A 20,468-nucleotide genomic window follows, 5' to 3' on the forward strand; every position below is an offset into this window, starting at 1 on the left:
CTATCAACACTACAAGCTGATATTTGAGGGCATTGAGCTAAGTCTTTTACATGCATAATCTTATTTAATCCTTTCCACAACTCCATGAAGTAGGTATTATTATGTCTACTTTACAGCTAAAGAAACTGAGGCACAGAGAATAACTGGATCAGGGCTGTGGTAGGTTTTACCCTGGGTCTACAAGACTTCAGAGTCTAAGTTTTGAACATCACCCTATACTGCTTCTAGATTCAACTGTTTTCTTAAGCTGAATTAGAGAAATGATTCTGAAAGGGAAAAGTAATTCAGCCTTTCACTAAATGCTAATTTAGCACCGTCTTAGCTCAGGCTGCCATAGCAAAATACCATCACTGGATGGCTGAAACAACAGATGTTTATTTCTCATAGTTTTGGAGACTGGGAAGTCTAAGATCACGTTGCTAATAGATTCAATTCCTGGTGAGGACCCACTTCCTGGCCTCTCTCTGTGCTCACATGGCCTTTCCTTGGCGAATGCTTGTGGAGAGAGAGCTCTCTCTCTGTCTTCCTCTTCTTATAAGGTCATTAATCCCCAAATGAGGGCCCCACCCTCATGACCTCATCTAAACCTAATTACCTCCCAAAGACCCCATCTCCAAATACCATCACATTGGAGGTTAGGGCTTCAATATGTGTACTGGGCGGAGGGGACACACAAACATTCAGTCGATAACAAGTACTAACTAGAATTCTCTGGAATATGTTAGAATAAGCTCTAGGGGAAAAAAAGAAGAAAAGAAAAGGAAAGGAAAGAGCACAGCAGGGCCTGGACTAGGGAGAGGCAAACAAGTGACCTAGGGACCAGCATTGTAGGAGGTGCCCACCCTCAGGTGCCCACCCTGCACTTGAACAACCTGCAAGGCCATGAACCTATGCGCCTTGCTTGCCTCACCCCAGTCCCAGCCCTGCAGCACTTCATTTGCTCTTGGGGAACTCAGTGTCTAGCAAGGGCCTGGTATCAGTGTGGGTCAGATCAAGAGAGAGAAACCACACAGTGATTTGAACAGGGGAAGTTTAATATAAAGAATTATTAACTAGCAGTCAATTGTTTAGAAACCCGTGAGGACACGTAGAAAATAAGACAAGTGAACCCAAGGAGTTTTGACCTTCAGGATACGAGTGAAGACTGTTTTTCCCTCTGGGCTGTGCCTGAGTGAGCATGACTTGCCCTATTTATTAGGCAACATTAGACTCCGCAGCATTTCCTTTCAGATCATCCCAGGCATTTAGGCTATTTTAAAAATCTAAATAACATCTCAGTCAAACTAACATTCCAAGAGAGAAATGTTTTAATCTGTCTTTTCCCAGAACAGCCTTTAGGTCTGGGAGGAAGTGCAAACAGGCTGGGTGAGGGGCAATGTATCTGGAGATTTATGGGAATCCAGAAGTTTTGGCAAGGGTACATATAAATCTCAAAGAAGAATTAAATATAATTTGAAATCACATAAACTGTACAGAATTTGAATGCAGGTCAAATCACAACTGCTGTTTGTTATCTCTCATTTAAACTACGATGACAGGGTTGCTGAAACAAATTCCCTTCCTTTCTTGAACTTTCGAAGTATTTAATATTTGCATAATGATTAATCTCCAGGTCCAGAGGATATTCCCAAAGGGAGAGACGACACAGAAGCACTTTAAATTTCAACCACTTGGAAAAGAGAAGAGCGGGAGCTTCAGTTTTGGAGCCTACACTCTCAGGCGAATTCTAAATATTGGTCGTCATTCTGTTGAATGTTCAGCTGAGGAGTGGATGGCTGAGAGGACACAATCCCAAACATTTGGACAGTATATTCTAACTAGGTCAAAGGTGCAGCTCCAATTAAGGGATGATACCAGACCCTCTATTTATAGATCTTGAATATTTCAAGAAAGTTTTGTTCCATGCTTTGCAAGGGCTAAATCCTTATTCACAGAACCCTGGAGTACATCCAACCTGCCCACCCAAGGAACGCTTTGAGTATTTTCCTTTTCATAGAGACTGTTTATTTGCTGTGGTTTCCAGGGATCCAGGAAGCTTTTGGCCGGGGAAAAGGCAGCAGGTTTGAAGTACACCCCCAGAACACAATATTTGACCTGTAAAATTAAGGTACTGAGCTCAGTCAATGACTCTCAGCCTGGCTGCATTTTAGAATTACCTGGGGGAGCTTTAAAATAATACCCAACCCTTGATCCCACCTCAGCCTAATTAAATCAGGATGTTTGGCAGGTGGGCCCAGAATGTTAGTATTTTAAAAAAAAAAACTTCCCAAGTGGTGCCAATGTATAGCAAGTTTTGAGAGCCACTTGCAGCTCTAATACATGATGCTGTTGATTCCTCTGTGATGAACATGTTGTGGATAAACCTCTGTACACATTTAAAAAATTGTTTTTATCAGGATAAACTCTCACTTAGAGTCAACCGTATGTGAACATGTGGATGCATTTGGATGAAGTCTAAATGGGAATACACAAAAATGTATACACAAAAAAGCAAATGTACTAGGGTACAGGGAGAAAGGGAGTTTTTCTCTAAAATATTATAGTGTTTTCATTACAAAAAAACACTAATTACCAAACACTCCTTCCCCACTCACGCTTTTTGCACTTTTGGGTTTGGGGCTGCTTTCAGAAGGCTGTTGAAGCCTGCCCTCTGAACATGATAAAAGCATCTGTGTTGTTAGTTGGTCAGAGTTGGACTTCTCAAGTAACTTTCTGTCTCTCTGCCCTGAAAAAGTGTTGCACAAAGGAAGTTGAAAGTTCTATGTGGGTTGAGGGCCTAATATAAAGTGGTCATTCAATGCATATTCAATTATGATGACTAACTGTATCTTATGACTTTGCTCTGAAATCCAGTACTCAAAGCCTAGTTCATGGATCATATTCATCAACCATGGCCATCATAAATATTCATCTAATGTCTTTCTTCATTAGGCGGTTATTAACATGTCAAAGACATTTGTGGAGAAAGTGGAAGTGATAAATTCTATCTATATTTACTCTTATTTGAAAGGCTAATTTATTTTTAGAGTCCTCTTTGATAAAATCCTTTAATCAAAGGAAGTTTCCTTTAGAAATAGTCTTCTGTTTTTAAGCCAGTAATTTTACACAAAGAAAGTTTATTAACGTTTTGCTTGCTGGATGGATATTAGCCAAATGATGGACTATGTAGGTAGTCCAATTCAGAGAAGGATAATATAAAGCACTGCTCCTAAAAGGTTAAATTGATGCCTTCTCTACTAACAGTACTTTGGAGTTGTTTTTTGAATGAAGAGAGCTGGCAGTGATTCTTCTCCACTCTTACCTGGTCCCCTTGGTGATCAATAACCCCAAGATTGTTGCATGGGGTTGGTTTACAGGCTGTGAAAAGAAGAGGACAAGGATTGGCAAACTTTTTCTTTAAAGGACCAAATAGTAAATATTTTAGTTTTTACTATTCAACTCTGTTGTTGCTCTAAAGCAGCCATAGACAATATGTAAATGACCAGATGTGACTGGGTTCTAAAAAAACTATTAAAAAAAACAGGTGGCAGGTTGTATTTGGCTAATTAGGCCATAGTGTGCCCATGCTAGAAAAGAGCAAACCCAGCAGGGTGTCACACTGGCTCTCAGGTTGCAGTGGGAGGACACAGGTCAGAATTGGACATTTTAGCTAAACCCAAAAAAGCCAGTGAGTGTTGGAGCTCTATATGAGCAAATAGGTCTACCATGGTAGGAAAAGTCATGAGAATGCATGAATAATAAAAGAGTGATAATAGCAATGGATAATATTTACAGAGGACTCGCTCTGAAACTTGTATTAAATACTTTACATGTAATCTTTACAATCTCATGTAATCTTTATAATAATTTGGTAATCTCATGTAATTGTTATAATAACCTCGAGGTAGGTTTTATTATATTCCCATTTTATAGATGAGGAGATTGAGGCATGGAGAGGTTAAATAAAGTTCTCAATGACATACAGCTAATAAGTGGCATAGCTGAGATGCGAACCCAGATAGTGTGACTTTAGAGGCTGCTCTTCTATGCATTACGACCTCCTGCTAGGGGACAGAGCCATGTGCAAAATCATCCTAGCTGGGAGAACATAGAGGGTCTCTATCTAGGTACTTTAGTCTCGGTTCAGGTTCACTGTGCTGAGGATGGACCAAGAATAGAGCCCTGGGGTGTACACTGTGGGGAGACTATTCTCCATGGGTCTTTCATGTTTCTGCATGTCTTCAAGCAAAGGCATCGGCAGCCTTTTGTTGAGACTGTTTTTTCAGAGGTATTTTTATATTGAACAGCTTTGGCAGATAGAGATAGTATCTTCCCTCTGGAGCAGGAGGAAGGTTTGTTTTCTGTACTTTGTAATAAAGACAATGTCTCCCTCTGGGGCAAAGTTGGGCAAGTTCAAAGTTGGGCAGCCCATTATAAAAGACTGGGGTTCTTCAGCTGTGTTGGAAACCCACTGTGTGTGTGGTAGCCACCTGGGCTACCCAGTCACCCCCTTGGGACTGGTGGGGGGGCAAGGGGAAATGACATGAACATGAATCTCATGTTGCTCTGTGTGTAGAATGTAATGAAGTCCTTTGTCTTTGGCCCAGGAGTCTCGGGTCTTCTACTGGCATCCATGAATCTGTGGCAGCTAACTGGTTATTGCGTAAACAGGGTAAAATCTTAGATCTTTCACAATTCTCGACATACACAGAAGGTACAGTGGGTTAGGAAGGCTGGTCTGAGGGTGAAGGCTGTCCACTCTTGGCTTGGCTTTGTGTCTTTTAAAATTATGGGTGAATGCGGGCCATGCTATGATCTGAATGTTTCTGTCCCCCCAGTTCATATGTTGAACTCTTACCCCACAAGGTGATGGTATTAGAGGGTGGGGGTCTTTGAGAGGTGATTAGATCATGAGGGCAGCACCCTCACGAATGAGATTAGTGCCCTTATAAAAGAGGCCTCAGTGAAAAGATGGTGTATAAGAAACGGACTCTCACCAGACACTGAATCAGCCGGTGCCTTGATCTTGGACTTCTCAGCCTCCAGAATTGTGAGAAATAAATTTCTACTGTTTATAAGCTACTCAGTCCATGGTATGTGTGTTATAGCAGGGAAAACAGACTAAGGCCAGAGACCTGTACTGAAGCCAGAGAGAGGAAAGCCTCTGTAAGCACCTGTAGCTCTTGATCCCGTAACTAGCAGAGTGCTCTGGATCCTCTGAGTTCAGAAACTTACCACAAGGAGTTAAAGATGTACAGTTGATTCACTGGAATGATCTTCAATGAACCATAGCTGTAACATAAATACTACATTCCAATAATCTAATATAATGGTTCTGGAACCTAGCTGCTCGTCAGAATCACATGGTAATATTTTAATTATTTATTTATTTATTATTTATTTATTTTTGGCTGTGTTGGGTCTCCGTTGCGGTGTGCGGGCTTCTCATTGCCGTGGCTTCTCTTGTTGCAGGGCACAGGCTCTAGGCACGCAGGCTTCAGTAGTTTTGGCACACGGGCTCAGTAGTCGTGGCTCGCAGGCTCTAGAGCGCAGGCTCAGTAGTTGTGGCACACAGGCTCAGTTGCTCCGTGGCATGTGGGATCTTCCCGGACCAGGGCTCAAACCCGTGTCCCCTGCATTGGCAGGCGGATTCTTAACCACTGCGCCACCAGGAAAGTCCCCGCATGGTAATATTAAAATAACTTTTAAAACAACGGATTCTTGAGCACCACCTCATACATAATGAATCAGAATATCTGAGGTTGAGGCTCAGAAATCAGTATTTTAAACATTTCCCAGATTATTTAGATGCAGTCATTCCCTGCACTGTTCTAATAATAAGGATTGAGTTACATCACAGACAAATCCCACTGCTTCTCTGTACCTAAGTCTCTTCGTTACAAAATAGAATAGTGTTGGCCAATATGGTGGCAATTGGCCACATGTGGCTATTTAAAATAAAATCAATCAATGGTTAAATAAAGTTTAAAATTCAGCTCCTCAGTTGTATTAACTACATTTCAAGTAGTTAATAGCTACATGTGGCTAGTGGCTAAAGCATCATAGAGTGCAGATACAGAGCATTACCATCGTCACAGAAAGTTCTATTGGATATCTTATCATACCAGAAAAGAAGGAAGCCATAAAAGACTACTGGGGTTGTATCAAAAAACTCAGGAACCAACAGGAATAAGCTTCCACTGACCAAAGATGGGATAATTTGAGCACCCATTAGAATAATAACTGCAGTGGATTGAAGTGCATTAAAAATATTTAAATCCATGAGTTCATAATCATATAAAAAAGAATTTATTGGTGACTAACCATGCTAGGGAGCCAAGTAATTATCTGAAAACTGGAAAGTAAAGGGTTATCAAGCATTTAATCAGTAATTTCATAAAGGAAAGGCCATATAAATGCTTGAGATAGTAATGAGATGCATAGCAGAAGGGCCACTGGCACGTCCCATGGGACTGAGTGCCTGTTGTGCTTTGCCAGGATCAGTTCAAGAACAAATACATCCTAGTACTGCTTTATATTCCTTCCTTCTTTTGCTCCCCGTATCCTGCCCTCTTATTCTATGGGATTCTCAAGTAATTGCTCAAATTCTCAAATAATTGCTATGTGCCAACGTCTGTCTCAGGCTCTGCTTTGTGGGGGAACCCAGCCTAGGACAGCATTCTAGCTCAGATTCTTGAAAGAGAATCCAACCCGCCTGGCATATAGATTTGGTTGCTGGGCTATGATCCCACTCCTGGTCCAATAGCCTGGGAGGCGCTGCCTCTTCCAGAAATGGAGGTGGAACTTCTTGAAGTAGAAACGGTAGAAGGGCGAGACAACTGTTGGAGACACGTTGATTAACGTGTCCAGCCGACAGCTCTGCTCCTGAGAGAATGATTTGCTGACCAGCAGCGTCAGTATCACCTGGGAGCTTGTTAGAAATGAGGACTCTCAGGGCCCAGCCGGACCTACTGAATGCAAATCTGCTTTTTAACAAGATTCTCCAGGTGATTTACATGTACAATAAAAAACTCTCTTCTAGAGGGAGTAATAATTATCTGGCTCAGGGATATTTTTATAATAGATAAGATGTTGCATCCAAAGGTCAGTGGGAAGCACGTATAGGGGAAGGAGAGAGAGCACGTATTGTTGGAAGGGGGTGGCGGGGAAGCCAGGAGGCAGGGGAGGTTGGAAGAGGAAAAGTGGGATTGAATCTACATGAAAACACTTTAAAATCCATAATAGAAAAAACATTCTGTACCTAGGTTATTATACCTGCACCATAAACCTCAAAACAAGTTCAGTGGGGAGGTAAAACACCCCGACTCCGCCCCAGTGAACAGAAAGCAATATCTCCATGTGTCGTAGACACACAGCAGGTGAAATATTGGATGCAAGGCTTGTGTTGAGGGGGGCGGTATTTGTGAGGCAGGCAGACCCAATCCTGGCAATCTACCGCTTCCCTCTGGACCCTCTGGGCTTCACCATCCCTCCCCCACCCCCGGACATCCTTCCCCCTCAGTTCACTGTCCCTTCTCCCATGTAAGAACTTTTAGCAACAGGCATGGTGTACTGGTAAATGTTTAACAACTGGCTCTCCAGAAACAAACATAAAGCTCTGATTTGTAGTGTTGGCCAATTTCCATAGTATAAATACTCCCACCATGGCTGATTGTGAGCTGCCATGAGGTTAACTGAACACGGGGTTGGGAGGTGGCACGCACTGGCTCCAGCGCACCCCAGGAAATAAAGGGTCGAAAGGACAAAGTAGAGTGGTTTACAGGCTTCCTAGAAGTGAGGGGAAGAAAGTCAAATTGATGAAGACCTGGAGCGCTTGCTTTAACTTCAGCTACTATGATTCCAAAACATAGCTATCATCTCGTCCAATCTGTGGCTATTTTTTTCATTTTGTTTTTAATTTCTTTTGGCCATGCAGCCCGACCAGGGATTGAACCCTCACCCCCTGCAGTGGAAGCGGAGTCTTAACCACTGGACCGCCAGGGAAGTTCCTGAGGCTGTGTCTTAACTTCAACTTTATTGAGAACGTCCTTATGTTGTAGCTTTAAAAGAACCAGAAGCTCAGCTGGAGAAAACGTTTGAGGACAGTCAGAATGACTTATAGTCTATATTTACCAAAGCTTCTTTTGTAAACATTGTCGAGGCTCTGGAATGCTCACACCCACCTTTCATGGGCACACCACACCCCATTCTTCCCTGCCTGAGTGTAGTCCTAATGACTCCCACCCAGCTCCCTCAGGTGTCACACACCCTGCTTCTCTGGCCAGAGTTCAAGCCCTCACCTGGTTTCCTTGAATAATGCCATCTAAGAGCTGCATACCTGTCTTTCCTGGGAGGTTTACAGCTGGCACATAACTCCCTTCCCTTGGGGATGTTAGCAGATAATGCATATCTGTCAAACTTGCTGTAGGTACTGGCAGGCAGCTTAGACCTCTCCCCCTGCTCACAAGCACTGCCATGGGGGCTCAATGTTGGGTCTCTCAAGGCCTGATCCAGGGACCCCCATCACCGCTGGGCACCCCCCAAACTCCATAACCATTGATTTCTGTTTGGTGCAGCTCTGGGCCAGCTGAAGCACCCTCTCCTCACCTTTACCCACAAAGCGCACACCTGAATTTCGCATAACTGCAATGGTTGCTCACCTTTCTCTTCTTGGAAAGCATCCAGTACTAGGAATCCAGCTAACTACAGACAGCCCAAATTCATGCTTCTTAACCTGCATGAAAAAGAATTTTTTGTAACCTTCTCTTTGGTGTTGGTGTCTAATCGATGATAACTTTTCAGGAAAGAAGCACTTCTACTAGCAGGTTACAAGTATTCACTTTCTGCAGCCCTAATATCTGTGTGAAATGTAACAGCTTGTTTGTTCCTCTCCCCAGATGAATGCACCTTCATCTTTAGATTTATGATTTAATTTTTATTTCTTCTAAAATAGAGACAGAAGTAGTGGAAGTTCCCGTATCTATAACTGTCAGAGCTTCTCTATGGTTTCTTTGCCAGTCACCCAAAGCAGCCTCTAGTTGGGTTTATGCCTTTTAAGTCTCATTCTCTCTCCATAGTGTTTTCTCCTCTGAGCACATAAACACATCACTACCCTTTCTTCCAAAGTCAAGGCCAGCTTACATGAAGAGGAATGGTTGACTCTGACAGTAGCACTCTAGGTGGCTCAGCTAACTCACCACAGTTTGGGTATCTTTCCAGGCTGGCGGACACACCAGGGCCAGAGATCAGTGTGTCTTTCCTGCCAACAGAGAACCTTACTTCACCCTTTGAGTGTTCCATTCAGAGTGGAGGTCAAAGGTCTCCAGACTAAAAAATGCCTTTAACTGGAGCCCAAGTTATGCAGGAAGGAGTCCCAGCTTCTGCTGTTAGGCCCGAGAGGCTGACCATGGAGCTTCCTTGACCTTTCTCTGCCTCCCAGAGGTCCCATGAACTGGGGTCCAGTGTGTCCTGTAACCCCCCACGGAGGTTCCTCCTGAAAGGCCTCTGCTGAGTTTGCAAGGACACAAAAATGGAAATGCCTGAGGGGAGAGATTTTTCCAGAGTTCTTGGTTGTCGGAGAGATGAACATCATCAAATGGCTCTGAAAGAAAAGATGAAAGAGATCAACATCGTAAGCCATTGGGAGATTAGACTGTCCAATCGACTTGGTTCAAGATGAGGCAGAAGCCGGAGCAGAGATAATTCTGCACTGGAATGGCTAGCATTATGAGCAAGGTTTCAGGGAACTTATCAGGAAAGGTTAACTTGAATGGGCACTAATGAGTTGATGACTCAAATCCAGGAACAAGGAAGACCATAACAACCAAAAGCATAGAGAGGTGAGATGCTATGAATTATAACATCCCCTAGGGACAGGCATTGGGCTGCAGGATGAGATTGGCTGACCCCTGCCCAGTGAGCAGATGATGAGGTATTTAACTAAAATGTGGGCTGTGAATAATATGCCCAGAAGAATTCTTAATGCATCACTTGAAAACTTTAGCTCTCTCTCTCTCTCTTTTATTAAAGCCCTTCTTTGGACAAAGGACTAAACTAGATGTGGGCAGATCTTTAAAATGCGTAAGATCGGGTCTACCTGAGCCTTGTGTATTGTAGGTACTCAGAAAATGGTTTATTGATTATAATGTAATAGGGCTCATCCCCTGTCATGGGGGGGGGGGGGGGCTATGGCCAGGGTCTTTAAAGAGTGAGTGATAGTGACAAATGTTCAGAATGTCCCACAGCGGTCTATAGTGCCCAGGCCACAGATGGGCTGCCCCTCTGCTAGGACAGGGCTTTATCAGTTTATTCCAAAATGGGTAAATGTTGAGTGTTCCCTTGGCCTTAGAGGAGGTAAGACATAGCACAGGGCATTAATGTAAGTCTTCAGTTCAGGCTGAGGGGGTCAGATGTGTGTGTTAACATGTATTTCGAAATCAGGAAAGCACCCTTTCCCTCATCCCCCTCCCTTCCAAAATTATCTTTCCGAGATATTCTCTATTGTTTACCCAGTGCAGTTAGGTCGTAGTTTGCCTTATAAGGAATTTTAGAGTTTTTAAGAGCTCTCACTATAGGAAGTTTTTCCTGCTGTTCTGCCTGAGTTGCCTTCTGCTTAATTTTAGCCCATTATGTCTGTAAAGACAGGGAGGGTTTTATGGGGCAAAAGGCCCAGTCATCGTGGGAAGAATGAATCATTTCAAGAACAGTGAGATGGGCGCAAAGGCAAAGACAGCTGAGGGGCAGGAAGCTGGGGGTGGATGGGTTATTGAGAACAGCATCAAAAGTCTGTCTTTTCTCTCTGTTACTCCCACTAGGGGGTGCCCAGCATTCCAGAATAATCACTGTTACTAGGAAGTTGAGGTTTGAGGCGGCATTTCCGTCTAATAGAAGGGCAACAGCTGATCCAGGTTCCCTACATCTCTGCTCTGATTTGAGAAGAGATCTGGGGATGGGGCGTAGGTAGTACAGGGATTGGGATTGAGGGGAGGGGTCTCAGATCAGTAAATACACTAATGCCTCTCAAGCATTTGAGGATTCTCAATCCGTGGAAACCTCTGGCGATATCCTGGGTTCTCTAGGACCCACTGGTCTTAAAGTCATTGGCTGGAGTAATTATGGATCAGAAAAGTCCTCCTGGGCCCAGGAGAGGTGATGATATTTCACCCCTGGGGCTAATGAATTTATGGTAATAAGAAATGAGCAGGACTGAGAGATTGGTTGCAGACCAGGGATGGAATAAAGATCAAAGATGAGGTGAGATTCTGCAATAGAGTGGGTAACAGGTATGGATGAAGGTCAGGGAGAGGCGAGGGTATTTTGAGGGTCTCAAAACATCTAGGCCCTCAGAATGGTCACAGCATAACTTTTAGTTATGAATGGTTTTGTGAAAAGAAAATGGAACTTGGACTTTGGTAGACGGGAGTTCAAATTTCAGCTCAAGCATTCAATAGTCATATGACCTTGGGAATTTTCGAAAGTTATCCAGTATCTTTTTTTTTAAAATTTATTTTTTATTGAAGTATAGTTGAATCACAATGTTGTGATTTTTTTTAATTTATTTTTTATTGAAGTATAGCTGAAGTACAGTGTTGTGCAACATCTTTAATCCTCAGTTTTCTCATCTTCAAAATGGGACTAAATGATACTAGGGCTACTTGAGAATTTAAAAGATACAAAGGCATATAAAGCACTGAATAAATCTATTTTTCCCCTTTTCCTTTTTCCCATTTGGAAATGGCTGAGGGCAAGGAAAGGAGATATATCTATTCCTTCAGTTCTTGTACCCCAAGATGTAGGATATCAGGACGGCAGCCCTGGGGTCAGAGGGTCCTCTCTGGCCTCTGGGGTTTTCTGCACCACAGAACTTCAGTGAGTATTCAGGACATGCTGCAGAAGTCCTGCCCTCTTTGACCCTGTGGACCAATCCTCATACTTTGCAGGCTTTTGAGCCATAATTTAGAAACCAGTCTCCAACTAAATTTATAGCGGTCACCGTCTGGTCCTGAGGCCTTCAGTCTCCGAGAATTAAACTATCTTGCCCACACAGAGCGCCAAAGCCTGGCCTGGAATCCAGGTATTACCAGTTAGTCCATATTAATATGACAATAATTCACAATTCTCTCAGCACAGTTTTACAAAGTATGGGCCATAGACCACCTGTACCAGCATCAGCAGGTGGGCTTGATAAAAGATGCAGATCCCTGGCCTCCTGCCAGACCTGTGCAATCAAGACTCTCTAAAGTTTAAAAGCAAAGGCTTAGAAAGTTAACCAGTCCCAGGTTACACTTTTACATGGAAACACAATGCCTTAATCCTCCAGAGTGCTCTTCTGTAGAGGAAGAATGGGGCTCTTCAGCAGACTTCTCACTGTTTTGAAAATCATACCTTACAGGTGTTTCTGACGCTGCTTATTTATAGAGCCAACTCTGTCCCTAGCCACTTCCTTCCTTCCCCTGGAACTTCCTCAGTGTTGGAAACATCACTGTGAAGGTCACAGACCATTTCTGTGGACACCCGATGAGACGGTGTGATTCAGAAAGGTCACTTTGATTCTCTCCTGAGCCCCAGTGATAACCTGGCTTCCTGTCAAGGCAGTGGGGGAAGGGAGAGTGTTCTGGTTCTTGTTTCTAGGGATGGGGGAGGGGGCCACCAGGATAAAGGTTGATCACCAGCTGCCCCTTCCTTTGCATTGACAGAGCACTTGCTGCCAGTTTAGCTGTGCTTAGGCTGAGGATTGGGGCAAAAATCAGCCCTTCCTCTAAAGCTGTGAACTCTGATCTCTCAGTCTAGAGAGACATGGGCTGTGGACATGTGAAGAGACTCCACGAGCTTCCTCCTGACGGCAAGGCCTGCATGAGCTGGCTTTTCAGAAGGAACTTGTGACTGTGGTTCACTCTCCAGAGAGACAAACCTTTTCAGACTTAGAGAAACGGCAGTGGCAGCAGCCTCTGCATTGTTTTGACCAGCTCTTACAGCCCTCTGCGTTAGATGGTTCACCTTGACCTCTGGGGCGTCCCTGCACTGCAGAACTACAGCGGCTGTTCAGGGCATACTGGGAGCTGCGGAGAAATTTTGCAATAAGGATTCATTCACATCAGCTTCAAAGTGCCCAGAATGAGCATTAAAATGCTGCCAGGAAGACAGTTGTTGCTACGTTAAATCTCTGGGGGGACAAAGTGGGAAACGAAGGTTAGTAAAATAAAACAAAACAGGTCATGGTTGTGAAGCAACCTGTCCTCAGTACCTAACTGGAGGTCAGGGGAGGGGCTGCCTACATGGAGCTGGTGTCAGCCTCTTTCCAAGAGGGGCTGTGTCCCTCCCTGAACGGAATACTGATGGTAAAGAGCTCCCCCCAGTAAAGCATCCTTTGCACCCTCCCAATCGATTCTTTCCCTTTTTGTTTTCTAGGAACAAGAGGATTCATCTGACTTAACTGGAGATGGCTCCCTTCCCCATTTATCGTTCCATTCCTAAAGCTTCCCTCCTACCAGGCTCAGTGAGAGCAGATGGGAAGAGGCAACCACCTCAGAGGTACAAGTTCACAGATACAGAGCTACCCCTCCGCTGGGACCGAGGCGAAGAAAACTCCCAATCTCTTTCTTGTATTCATTGGGTTCTGCTGAACCTGGAAAGGAAATAAATTCCAAAGGCAGGAAATGACCCAGAGACCATAACAATATGTGAAAAGCCAAACCGGTGCTTCCGTCGCTTTATTTCAAACTATTCTAATCTGTGTCCCAGGAAGCCTAACCCATTACCAGATGGAGATCTGTTTTCAGATGCCTCTCGGCATCTGCCACTCCTGGCTGGTGACATTTGCACATTTCAAGAAGGTTGCCACTCCTGGCTGGTGACACTTGCACCTTTCAAGAAGGCAAACCTGTCCCGATAGCTTCAAACTTCCAGAGAGGCGCAGCCCCAGGAAAGTCCTTGGGTCTCTGGCTGACAGCACCAGCCATCTCATGTGCTTCACTGTAGCTGAACTGTTGCTGGCCTCCAGCCTAGAATGCTAGCACACCGAGTCTGTTCTTGAAGACTTGCAGAATCTGAAATCACAAAGCCCCGTGTTGCCAGAAAAGGCTGGCTCCCTCGCCTGCTTCCTAATCCCTTCTCACCAGGCTTTCCTAAAGAAACCCGATGAGTCAGGAAGGAAGAAAACGTGTCTGAGACAGAGCTGGGGTTGGGCTGGTCTCTCTCATCACTTTTGAAAGTTGCTCCTGTTTCACTATGCGGGGAATCTTTGGGGATTCGGTTGTGCTTTTTCTGTTTCCTCCTCTATCAGCTCTCTCTTTGAGGACCACTTTATTTACCACTCATGAAATCAGCTCGGCAAAAGCGGGAGGCCCTCTGATGAGGAATTCATCACTGTTGCAAGGAAGTTTTGACTTCACTTTTGTCCCCAGGAGCATGGCAAGGAAAAACTCCCACCTCGACTCCCAGGTGGAACCATCATGCAGTTGCTTTGTTCTGGCCCGGGGGCCTGTGCTTTTCCTCGGCTTTTAATTTTTACTGAACACCATCCATCAGTCTTCCCACTGAAGGCTGTGTACCAGTTAGATTTTAAACCCAGTGAGGTGGCTTCTGGGATACCTTGCTTCAAACAGGTATCCTGCTAATCCCTTCCCCAGGTAATCAGAAAGTAGCTGTAGTTGAAATGAATAATGTGCCCAACTCTTTCAACACTCTTGAAATGTTAAACAGATTATAAAGAATCCAATATATTTGTTGACATCTGGTTTATAGAAAATCTCCAGCAAGAAGGAAGGGGGGAGTTCAACATCAGGCTGGGTGAAATGGGAGCACCAGTGAAGAGCACTGCTCTCCTGCGTTCTGGCATCAGATACCTGTTCTGGAGTCCCAGTGGCTCTGTGCCGCTATCTACAATTGTGTGCTGTTTATTATGAAACATACTTTAAACAGTATGTTCTGATAAGCTTGGATTTATCCTTGGTGATGGAATGTAGTTTCCATTACAAGACAGTAGCTTAATATCAGAGGTAGGTTGCATCAACTATAGGAAGGTGGTAATAAACAGTAGATAAAAGAACATAGGGGATCTTTATGAAAAGGAGTGGAGAGAGAGAGAGAGACAGAGAAAGAGAAAGTCTTTTTTGTTGTTGCCAGGAAGAGACAATCTTGCAGGGAGTATAAGATATATGAGTCTCTCTGTTTCTCCCCTTGCCTCTGCCTATGGAAAAGGAGCCAGGAAAAGCTAGAAACAGGAGACAGAGGGAGGCCATCTCTCCGAATGTTGGTACCAGCCAAATAGGATAAATTGTTCATATTATGATGATGACGACAACTGTAATGATGAGGAGAACATATTGACCCAGATGAAAAAAACAAAGGCTTTGATTTCAAGCCATGCTTAAGTACCAAAGTACTCCTGTTAGAGCCATTTACATGACCCAAGGGACAGGAATTTAGGGTGAGTGAAATAAATGTAATTGGAAAGAAAAATCAGGATTAGATTAAAATGTGATTGAGAATGGTTAAAAATTAGGAGAAAGGTACCAAATTCTACCTATTTTTGTACTGCTTTCAGTCTTGATCTAATGATCTGTTAAAAGATAACATCATGAGTTAAAAACTGTATTCTTTTTTTTTAACTGAGGTATAATTGACATGTAACATTTGATTGGTTTCAGGTATACAACATAATGATTCGATATTTGTATATACTGCAAAATGATCACCATGATAAGTCTAGTTAAATCCGTCACCATACATAGTTACAACATTTTTTTTCTTGTGATGAAAACTTTTAAGATCTACTCTCTTAGCAACTTTCAAATATTCAATATAGTATTATTAACTATAGTTACCACACTGTACATTATATACCCATGACTTATTAATTTTATAACTGGAAGTTTGTACCTTTTGACCTCCTTCACCCATTTTGTCCCCCCCACCTCACTCCCCCAGGAACCACCCATCTGTTCTCTGTATTTATTTATGAGCTTGGTTAAAAACTGTATTTTTATTTAAATGTATAACAGAGCAAAAGATTTTGTTCTGTTCTCCGAGACACATATTTGGGATGCCTGGCCATTGGGAGCCTTCTCATCCTCTACAGCCTTTACCAGAGACAAAGAACAGAGGATGGAATACACAGCTTCTTGAGTGCTAGCAGTGAAAGGTCAGAGTTATAACATGACAGTAAATGTTATATTCTGCTTAATCCCAGCTTTAACAGAGGTAGTTGCTAGACACTTAAAGTGGGTGCTTATATTTTACAAATGGGAGAACAGAATCAAAAATGGAAAAAGAATAGAGCCAGGAATCCCAAACTATGCGCTAGGTACCCAGGACACCACAGCAAACTCACGGACGTCCTGTGGCATAGGCTAAATGTTGAGGGAGATGTGGTGATGCTTGACATCTGTTGGCCACCAGGTGAACTACTTGGTCAAGATCGTTCACAGTTTCAACATTAGATTGTGCTGCACTCCTTTCAAAGATGTCTTATCTTTGAGAAGCTGGATTTTCAGCAGCTGTTATAAAATGCAAGTAGTAAGTGAAAATCAGTGTGAACACGAGGTGAATAAGTGGTGGTGTCTATACAGGTTCCAAGGTTTGAGAGATGATGTTCAATGCCTGGCATACATATCCTTTTATAAATAACTGTGGTTAAGAAAAAAATAAAAATATTTTTTCTTTCAATTTATGTGTATTATATTTTCAAATGGCTAAGTTGTTGGGAACTTTCTACTGGATAAGTGAGATTTATGTTAGTGTTTTTTTTTCTTTTGGCCTAGGAGCTCTGTGAAAAAATTACTGAGACACTAAGATGCTGTGAATTGGGAAAGTTTGGGAACCTCAAGATTAGAGCTATACGAACTGTCTCAAAGGGCAAAGGTGGATTTTAATGGCTTAAGCTCAAAGGTGAGTATAGAAAAGTGATTCTATTTTTTTTTCCCCCAGACCATTCAAGGCACTGCTCACAGTAATTCCCCTGTTTCCACATAAAATGAACATTCTTAGTCTGAATTTTTTTTATTCATGGAACTATTTGGTAGACTATTAAAAGTTGTCTTGTACAGTGCTTCTCGAACTATCTTCCAATCTGTCATGGACTATGTGATAACTTGTGTTAACTTGGCTAGGCCAGGGTGCCCAGATATTTGGTCAAACATTATTCTGGATGTTTCTGTGAAAGTGGTTTTTTAGATGAGATTAACAGCTAAATCAGTAGTTGAATAAAGCAGATTGCTTCTATAGTATGGGTGGGCCTTATCCAATCAGTTGAAGGCCTTAATAGAACAAAGACTGAACTCCCCTGAGCAAGAAGGAATTCTGTATATGTAAACACACACACACACACACACACACACACACACGCACACACACACACATCCTGTTGATTCTGTTTCTCTGGAGAACTCTAATACAGATTGATACTTTTAAAAAATGCAATAAAAATAAATTTTTAGGAAAACAATCATATGCTTAAATATTGTGGAAATGTTAAATTGTTATAAAACTTTCTAAACGCTTGCTTTCAGTTTCCATATTTAGTTTGTCTGATTAGTAATAGTCTGATTAGTAATAGTAATAGTAATAATAGTCTTTTGTAAATAAGTTCATTTGTATCATTTTTTTGATTCCATATATAAGTGATATCATATGATATTTGTCTTTCTCTGTCTGACTTCATTTAGTATGATAATCTCTAGGTCCATCCATGTTGCTGCAGATGACATTATTTTATTCTGTTTTACGGTTGAGTAATATTCCATTGTACATATATACCACATCTTCTTTATCCATTCATCTGTTGATGGACATTTGGGTTGCTTCCATGTCTTGGCTATTGTAAACAGTGCTGCTATGAACACTGAGGTGCATGTGTCTTTTCAAATTAGAGTTTTCGTCTTTTCTGGGTATATGCCCAGGAGTGAGATTGCTGGATCATATGGTAACTCTATTTTTAGTTTTTTAAGGAACCTCCGTATTGTTCTCCATAATAGCTGTACCAATTTACATTCCCACCAACAGTGTAGGAGGGTTCCTTTTCTCCACGCCCTCTCCAGCATTTATTATTTGTAGACTTTTTGATGATGGCCATCCTGACCGGTGTGAGGTGATAACCTTATTGTAGTTTTGATTTGCAAATCTCTAATAACTAGCGATGTTGAGCATCTTTTCATGTGCCTGTTAGCCATCTGTATGTCTTCTTTGGAGAAATGTCTATTTCGGTCTTCTGCCCGTTCTTTGACTGGGTCGCTTGGGTTTTTTTTGATATTGAGGAGGGGAGGGATAAATTAGGAGTTTCGGATTAACAGATGCACACTCCTATATATGAAATAGATAAATAACAAGGTCCTACTGTATAGCACCGGGAACGATACTCAATATCTTATTATAACCTATAATGGAAAAATAATCTGAAAAAATACATATTCTTATATATATAATACATATTATATATATTCTTTGATATATATAATATGTAACTGAATTACTTTGCTGTACACCTGAAACTAACACAACATTGTAAATCAACTATACTTCAATTAAAAAAAAAAAAAGTAGGGTTTCCCTGGTAGTGCAGTGGTTAAGAATCTGCCTGCCAATGCAGGGGTCACGGGTTCGAGCCCTAGTCCGGGAAGATCCCACATGCCGCGGAGCAACTAAGCCTGTGCGCCACAAGTACTGAGCCTGTGCTCTAGAGCCCGCGAGCCACAACTACTGAGCCTGCATGCCACAACTACTGAGCCCATGTGCCACAACTACTGAAGCCCGCGTGCCTAGAGCCCATGCTCCGCAACAAGAGAAGCCACCACAATGAGAAGCCCATGCACCGCAACGAAGAATAGCCCCCACTTGCCGCAACTAGAGAAAGCCTGCGCACAGCAACGAAGACCCAACACAGCCAAAAATAAAAATAAATAAAATAAAATAAATTTATTTTTAAAAAAGTGTTTAAAAAATGTAAAGTAAAAAAAGTAGATATTAACAGCTGCACTTCATAAATAAGCTGCACTTTATAAATAAAATCTTCATGGAGATAAAAGAAACTGCTTGTAGAAAAGACCTCATGGATGGGTGACTCAAAGCCCCCCACCAAAAAAAAAGAATTTGTGGAACACACTTTGTGTAGCATTGATCTCATAAAAAATGTAAATACATCTGTACACGCACACATGTATTATTTACTTTTTATTTTGAACTAATTTTAAATTTACTGAAAAGTTGCAGAACTGGTACAGAGCTTTCCCATATATTCCCTCACCCAAGTTTCCCAATTTTAACATCTATACAACCGTAGTACAATTTTCCAAATGAAGACATTAACATTGGTACAAAACTATTAACTAAACTGCAGAGCTTATTCAAATTTCACCAGATATATTTTAAATAGTGAAGTCACTACTCTAGGATGCGCAACTTTAGCAGATACTGGGCCAGAAGATTTTTGCAGAATGGGTTGAAACTGTTGCTTTATTTTGTTTGTAGATAAGCCAGCTGAGAATAGAAAAATTTGACAGCAATTGTGGATTGTTCTATAGAAGAATATACAAACCACAGACCTCAATTAAAAACATCTCACATATTGATCGAGCCAGTACCGCAGTTCCTAAGCTTGACTATCATTTCTGCCAGAAATAACAAATTCTTTTGTATTTAGAGAGATTAGTCACTTAATGACAAAATGCATTGAAACATGATGCTTGAATGTGAATCTGAAATGGTATGCATTTTTGGCCAAGCGATTGTTTTCCATCTCTTCTGTAAAGTCTTTTATGACCTTTCATAGGTAGAACCCACCTTAACGGCTTTTTGGGCTCCTACCGTAACGACTTCACAGATGTCTGCCATGGCACCTGTAACAGTTGCTATAATTTGGGTAGGTACCTGCTAAACTGTGAGCAACTTGTGGGCATGACTGTGTCTTGCTCACCCTGGTAGCTCAGTGCCTGGCCTAATGCCTGAAGCGTAGCAGGCCTGCAACACATGCTTGCTGAAGGAAGGAAAGAATGAATTAAACACGCAATAAGTTCACATCAACATTTTTTTCCTACCTGATCTTGTTGGGAAAAGAGCCCGTAACTCGAAATTATTCTAGTGAAAAAGACAATGGCGCATATATATTAAAAAGGAAAAGCTTTCAAGGGCCTTGTGTTTGAGAAACAGGCTTTGAATGCCAGGTGTGACTTACACAAACTGAATAAAGAATATCACTGTTACAAACAGCACAAGTGTCTGGGTGCTGACTCACTTTATTCCACAGATGTATTGTACTCCGCAGGTAATTTTATCTACCTGAGTAAAACTCGATTTCCACTTAGGCTGATGTGTTATTAATGGTTATCATTATTATTCAGCATTTCTACAGTATGTGTTTTCAAAGAGTTATGTTCCTCATTCTTAATGAGCTATGCAGACAGAGGTAATGAAAGGTCTCCCATGTAGCTGGTATTCAGTACATTGTTACTGACTGATTCATTACTGAATTCAGTTAGGGACAGGTGCGTGCAAACTTG

At 42.2% G+C, this 20,468-nt stretch overlaps 1 long non-coding RNA gene across 2 annotated transcripts in view; it reads left to right on the forward strand.

Annotated features, from left to right (window-relative positions):
* The window catches only part of LOC137777209 (uncharacterized), a 133,319-nt gene that overhangs the window by 56,986 nt on the left and 55,865 nt on the right, over positions 1–20,468 (forward strand). For both annotated transcript variants that reach the window (XR_011076461.1, XR_011076462.1), the window contains exons 4-5: positions 13,387–13,509; positions 16,740–16,866. This is a non-coding gene — a long non-coding RNA (uncharacterized lncRNA). The remainder of the gene's footprint in view (positions 1–13,386; positions 13,510–16,739; positions 16,867–20,468) is intronic.

The sequence above is a fragment of the Eschrichtius robustus genome, chromosome 15 (genome assembly GCF_028021215.1).
Source record: "Eschrichtius robustus isolate mEscRob2 chromosome 15, mEscRob2.pri, whole genome shotgun sequence".
Lineage (NCBI taxonomy): Eukaryota > Metazoa > Chordata > Mammalia > Artiodactyla > Eschrichtiidae > Eschrichtius > Eschrichtius robustus.